A 7630-nucleotide genomic window follows, 5' to 3' on the forward strand; every position below is an offset into this window, starting at 1 on the left:
TCCTCCCAACCCTACTTTACCTACTGATTCAGCATCTCAGTTTTTACCACCTGTCATTGATGATATCTTGCCTCCTCCTTCTTCTTCTTCACCCATCATCAATGATACTCCTCCTTCACCAAGACGTTCAAATAGAACTAGAACTGCTCCTCCCCATTTACAGGATTATGTTTGTAATAATACTTCCACATATCCTCTTTCCAATTATGTTTCATATAATAATTTGTCTGCTAATCATGCTTCTTTTATTCTTTCATTGAATTCCAATCCTGAACCAACTTCTTATGCTGAGGCAACCAAGCATTCATGCTGGCAGCAGGCAATGCAAGTTGAGTTATTGGCTCTTGAGAAGACTGGTACATGGGATATTGTGGATCTTCCACCTCATGCCAAACCTATTGGCTGCAAATGGGTGTTTAAAATCAAATATCATGTTGATGGGACTGTTGAAAGATATAAGGCACGCTTGGTTGCTAAAGGATATACACAGATTGAAGGGCTTGACTACTTTGATACCTATTCACCTGTTGCTAAGATGACCACAGTCAGGCTTGTTATAGCTTTAGCATCCATTAACAACTGGTTTCTTCATCAACTTGATGTTAACAATGCCTTTTTGCATGGAGAATTGCAAGAGGATGTTTACATGACTCTTCCTCCTGGCATCAAAACAGCTAAATCTAATCAGGTGTGCAAACTTAAAAAGTCCCTTTATGGGTTGAAACAAGCTAGCAGAAAGTGGAATGGGAAACTAACTTCTGTTTTGCTTCAGCAACATTATGTTCAAGCTTCATCAGACCATTCCTTGTTCATCAAGAAAACTGATCACTCCATCACTATTCTTCTGGTTTATATTGATGATATCATCCTTGCTGGTGATTCTCTTTCTGAATTTCATCACATTAAAACTGTGTTGGATGATTTGTTCAAAATCAAGGATCTTGGGCAACTTAAATATTTCCTTGGTATTGAAGTTGCTCATTCCAAATCAGGCATTTCTCTTTGTTGGAGAAAGTATTGTCTTGATTTGCTATCTAATTCAGGTTTCATTGGTTCCAAACCTGTTTCCACTCCCTCTGATCCTGCTGTGAAGCTACATAATGATTCTAGTACACCCTTTTCAGATGTCCCTGCTTATAGAAGGTTAATTGGCAGATTAATCTATCTAAACAATACCAGGCCTGATATTACCTTTATAACACAACAGTTGAGTCAGTTTTTATCCAATCCAACTGTTACTCACCATAATGCTGCTTTGAGAACTCTTCGATATCTTAAAGGTTGTCCTGGTAAAGGTTTGTTCTTTCCCAGACATTCAGGCATTCATATTCAGGGATTCACAGATGCTGATTGGGCAGGCTGTTTGGATACTAGAAGGTCCATTTCTGGACATTGTTTCTTTCTGGGGGATTCACTCATTTCATGGAGAACCAAGAAACAAACTACTGTTTCTAAATCATCCTCTGAGGCTGAGTATAGAGCACTTGCTTCTGCAACATGTGAGCTTCAGTGGATCTTGTACCTTCTTCATGACCTTCATATCAGTTGCTCCAAGCTTCCTGTTCTCTATTGTGACAACCAGAGTGCTCTCCATATTGCTGCTAACCCAGTATTCCATGAAATAACCAAGCATCTTGAGATTGACTGCCACATAGTGAGAGAGAAGCTTCTTAATGGCACACTGAAGTTGCTTCCAGTTTCTTCTCAGGATCAATTGGCTGACTTTTTCACTAAGTCATTGTTTCCTAAGCATTTTTCTTCTTTCTTGTCCAAGATGGAGTTGAAAGATATCTATCAACTTCCATCTTGTGGGGGGATATCACAGAATATAGAAGAAGAAGAGAAGCATACTACAAAAGCAGATTACTTGCAGAGCAAGCAACCATAGCTTTAGTTTTACTAGGCTAGTTGCTAGCACAGATTTAGTTACCATGCACTCTATTTTCTGTATATATATGCATTGTAACCTCCCTTTTCAGTTAATGAGAACAATCATTCTATTTTCCTAATAGTCATCGACACAAACAACACCATTCATTCCAAATTCGCCACCGTCTCTGCATCTCAAACCAAACCGAACAATGAAACCACCCTCAATGCCAGTTCAGCTTCTAAATCACCCACTCCCTGTTGTCGCACTTGTTTCCAAAGATACCGCATTGTTTCTCGCTGGTTCTGTTGCTAGAGCAGCAGGTAAAATCATCATCGTTTCTCTCAGTCCGCTTTCATTTATTTGTGTGAATTACTTTTGCTAAACTGCAAGAAGAGATATATCTCAGCAGGGGCTGTATATTCCTTTGGTTTTGTTCTATTTGGGTTATTTAGAAAACAAATAATTTTAGTGGCAAAATATTTGTGTTTAATTTAATGATAATCTAACAAATAATTCAACATAGTAGTTAAAACCATCTAGTTTTAGCTCTTGGGGCACTGGTTAGCATTCTCCTAAAAAAAAATCACTGTATTGAAAGATACACTAATATGTTTACCAATTTAATAAGCAGGAGAACAAATTTAGAGTAAATTTCATTTTTTATTTTTTTTAGGAAATAGTCGATTGAATGTTATCATCAACTAAGTTCCAAACTCCCACAGCCTCCTATTCAGAGAGATATTTTTTTTTGCCCTAGCCCATCATTATATTTTGATTTTTTTGGTTGATTTAGGTCATGAAATTCAAGGCTCCTATTTTTTTCTTTGTCGGCCAATAATATTTTCAAAATTGCTCTTTAGGCATCACCCATTTTCTCTCAGGCGTCCTAACCTGCCGAAAATACCTTCAACGGAAGTTAACTAACGTTCACTCAAGTCAACGATAGTTAACTGCCACACCAGCTATGACATTTAACTGTCGTTTCAGACATGTCCCTATATAAGGCAGCTCACTTGTACTACACATTATTCACTCACCACCTTTCATAGCCTATTCCATCCAAAAAATTTAGAAAATTTTTTCTTCAAAAAATGTGTCACAAATCATTAAAGAAGGATCGTTAGAAAGTTTCTACACTCATTTGACATCAAGAAACAAGTATTGAATCTTTTAACCCATTTACGTTGTTGAATTTTTTTCTACCATTTTCACTGCTTCTGAGATGAATTCGTAATGGTAGTTAACTCCCGTAGGTGCCAACGTCGGTTAACACCCGCTGCAAGAATGGCAGTTAACTGCCGTAGCAGTCCAGTTTTTGGATTTTTGCACTTTTTCCCATTTTGTTGCATTTAATGGTTGAATGAATTTTTAACAGTTTTTTTGCAATGTTTTCTTATTTGCTAAAAGTTATGGTCGAATGCGGTTGATAATTATGTTGAGTCAAAACCAAGTAATGTCAAGTGTTCCATTGAATTGAACTTGTCTATAGTTGAAGCTTATGCTGATACAAAACCTTCTATTAAAGCTTCTATTGATGTCCAAATGTTAGTTCCAGAGTTGTGAAACGTGGTGATCATGAGGTAGACAGAGTGCCTTACTTTTCCACCGAAAATTCATGGAAAGTTAGAGAGGATATGATTGATTGGGTCCCCTTGTTGCAGGTAGATTAATTGAGAAAAACAATAAGATTGTTGTCGACCTGACAAAGAGTTTGATGCGACTTAAGCATATATCGGTGAATTTGAAAAATGAAAGAAAATACAATTTGACAAATATAAAATCAATATACAATGCACGTGAAAGGTTCAAGAAGTCCACCAAAGCTAAAAAAAAATAGAGATGCAACATATGCTTATGATGATAGGGCATCATATGACATTTTAGCTGTGTTTTTAGTACTTTTTCTCTGCATTTGAAGACAAATAAGATGAGAGTTAGAGGAGTTGTCAATAGTTTGAGGAACATATTGTATTGTTTTCACTCGAGTCAGTGTAATCCAATTTTATCCATAGGTGTTTTGAGTGTTTTATAGTGAGGAGTCGTGTAAATCATCAATTCAAGACATCATGTGAAGGATCAAGGTTGTAAATTGAATATTAAGGGTTCTTAGAAGGTTGTTGAAGACAATAAAAAGTGAAGAAAATTCATGCTAAGAATAACGTAAGATGACCTGTCATCAAAACCTTTGCACACTGTTTTATTCATTCAGAAACATTGACGGTTCAGAACAAGGGTCAAACATCAGATCCTTCTATTCAGAAACTCCTTTTATTCTTTCTAGGGTACATTTTTCTATTGTTTTGTTATCATTTATGTTGCCATGAGCAACTAAACCTCTTGATTATGGTTTCACGATGAACCCCTTCTTATTTGTTGGAATTTATTCATAAAGTTTTCGTTCAGTTTATTTCTTTTTATCTTGTTGAGATTTAAATTAGATTATGTCTGTTATTAATGCTTCGACAATTGTTTAACTACAAGTGTAACCTTGTAGATTGATTTGTAGGATTAAAGTAGTCTTCATCGCTACTTTTCTGCTGATAACGTAGTACACTACTTCGGTGGGTCCTAGACAAGTTACCTAGGGTAACTCAGAACGAGTAGCACCGTCCTGAAACATTAAATCAATGATACACAAAATAAGTTGGTTTATTTCTTAAAAGGTAAATTTCAATCAAAGACGAAAGGGTGATTTACAGAAACCTTAATTGTTGTTAATCATCTGAATCACAAAAACCTAATATTGCATTGGGAGGGGCAATTCAACCCTGCAATCTATTCATCTTTGAATAATTTTCACTTTTAAAATAAGTTTTGCTAATTATTGAGTTGAACGACAATTCCTGAGGAGAACGATACTACTTTGCTACTTGTTGCGATTTGGTGACTTTGCCAATGTCGTCCATTAACTCAGATGTTTGGAGGAGAGCAAATAAGTTTTCAATTGTAGAAACAGTTGTGAGTCTAATACTGTTTAGGATATATTTTTGGTTCATCCTAAATATATTCAGTTGTTCAACACTTTTCCAGCTGTTTTGAGATAGTTGGGGTAACATCAATTGAAAAAATATATTGTGTTATTTTTGTTTCTATGACGTTTGATAAAGAGGATAATTTCAATTAGGTTTTTCAAATGTTGCTTGAACTTCTGAAGTCAAAAGACAATATGTCAAATATGATTGTGACTGACAGGAAAACACACTAATGAATGTTGTCGCCATTGTTTTTCCTAAAAATACTGCATTAGTTTGTCAATTTTATATCACTAAAAATCTTAAGAGTTAAATGCATCAAATACTGCATAGTTAAATCTAAGGATGTCAATGTTAGTGTTGATTACCTATGTTGAAATTACATTATTGAATCCTTTGAATGAAAATATTGTGAGGGCATGGACATATCTTGTCTTGCATCTTGGCAACATAACCACTAATAGAGTTGAATCTGTTCATGGAAAGTTGATGAAATATTTAACAAATATTATCAGAGATTTGGCAAGATGTTGATAGGATATACATAATATGTTGGTGGTGCAATTCACTTAGATACAAGAATCTTTTGGGAGGAGTTATACTATTTTAGAACATAGATCCTGTTTTAGAATCTTATGGGTCACATTATTGCAACTTGTTACAATAAAGTTGTGGTTGAGTTGGCAAAACATGAAACCGGTATTTCTGAAACCTTTTTCCTAATTATAGGACAACCGCTACTAAATCCAAATACCCACACTATATATCTTGGCTTAATTTCGAAAGACTTTGTTCATGTATACTTGAAAGATGGACGTAGTGTAATACCTCCATCTATGGAGTGAAAACTGCATAAGAAAGGGAATTTGAGATATGTGAAGATACTCTTCGAATTGACAATCTTGATTTTGAGAACTCGTGAATATTAAAAGATGAGAGAAAACAAACAAGAAAGAATCAAATGAAGTAATTTAAATTCCTTTGGATAGTGAAGAAGAAAAAGAGGAAGAATTTGAAAAAGCAATTTCACCTTATAGGATATGATACTTTTTGTTGGTGTTCACACTTCTTTGTGGTAGATAATGCACCAACATATTTTTTTGTGGTCGATAATGCACCAATATTTCTTTTGTGTGGCCAATATAAAACTAACATTAAATAAATATACATCTTTTATGTTTTGGTGAACAAAAGACCGACAATATATGTGGTTAATATTGCACTGCATTTTATAAAAATATATGTCTCTGGTTAATATACAGTTCATTTTATCATTTCGTTCATTTCATTTAGTCTAAAATTTTCTCTTGTATCTACATCTGTCAAGTGAATCATGTCTCAACATTGAAAAGTTGAAGGTCATATCATATACGAAGCTTTCAATAGAATTTATGTCGATAATACTGCACCACATTTTATAAAAATATATGTCTTTGGTTAATCTACAGTTCATTTTATTATTTAGTTCATTTCATTTAGTCTAAAATTTTCTCTTGTATCTACATCTGGAATGTGAATCATGTCTCAAGATCGAAAAGTTTAAGGTCATATTAGATATGAAGCTTTCAATAGGAGATTTAAGATATTTTTAACCCCCACCGACAAGTTGGATGAGTTGAAGACATAACTTAACCAATAGTTTGTTCATCTTGGTAAAAATTAAAATGTGTCTCAAGTTTTTATACAGGTACCGTGCATAGATTTGTGGGATGATAATGACAAAGGAAATATTGTTTATCATCTTGAGGTGCTTGCGGATGATGATAATGTAATATCCATGTTTTCTGGATGGTTGATAATAATATGCTATATCTTTGAGTTCGTTGAAGCTGCAAGCTCCCGAATTGTCAATTGTCTGAGTAGAGACTTGATATAATGATGTGTAATGTTGTCAATTTTCATAATGTTGGATTGTTGTCGAATTTCAATCGTTTACGTATTGTTAATGTATTGTTGAATTGATGTAATGTTATTGAATTATGAATGGTGTAAAGTAAGTTTTATTGTTGATTATAAGCGATAGTTGTTGTTTAATTATTGTACTGCTTGTTGAATGGTGTTTCAAACAAACAGGTGTCTAGACAAGCTGTTTTGTGTCCTGGATGTGCATTCAAATGTTGCAGACTCCATTTATCTCTGGAACTGAAAGTTAACTACCAATTTTTCTTAAAAAAATACTCAAATTGTAATTGGTCAATTTTAATGTAGAAAACAAAATTTTTGTCCTATTGACACTCTTATGAGCGTTAGAAAACTATACTTTTTCCTGTCTAGATGAAGGGTATTTTTTTGTTCAATACCCTAATGACTAGAATTCTATATACTAAATATCGACCGCTACATACTATAATATTTCTATCAATTGGACTATGCTCACGCGACATTGAAGAAAACAGTAAGAGGTCAAAGGTTGTGTTCAAACAAAAAAGGTTAAAGCCATTCAAAAAAAAAAAATCAAAGTCTTCAAAGTAAAATGTTTGGTCACCACTACGCCAAAAAAGATGTTTAATAGCACTTTTTTTTTACCTTTAATAGCACTTAAAAGTGCTATTAAACGCGCCGCTATTGTAAGTGCATCCTCTTTACTAGCACTTTTAAAGTGCTATTAAAAGCCTGATTTTTAATAGCATTTCTTGAAAGTGCTATTGTAGTATCATTATAGTGCTATCAAAGAGGTCTATTGAATAGGATTCATGCTGTATTTAATAGCGTTTCCTTAAAAAGTGTTATCATAATATGTGTATTTTTAATAGCCTTTCCTTTACAAAGTGCTATTAAAAGGCCA

Source organism: Medicago sativa, chromosome 4 (assembly GCF_051527215.1).
Source record: "Medicago sativa cultivar Bolivia chromosome 4, Bolivia_mono, whole genome shotgun sequence".
Classification (NCBI taxonomy): domain Eukaryota; kingdom Viridiplantae; phylum Streptophyta; class Magnoliopsida; order Fabales; family Fabaceae; genus Medicago; species Medicago sativa.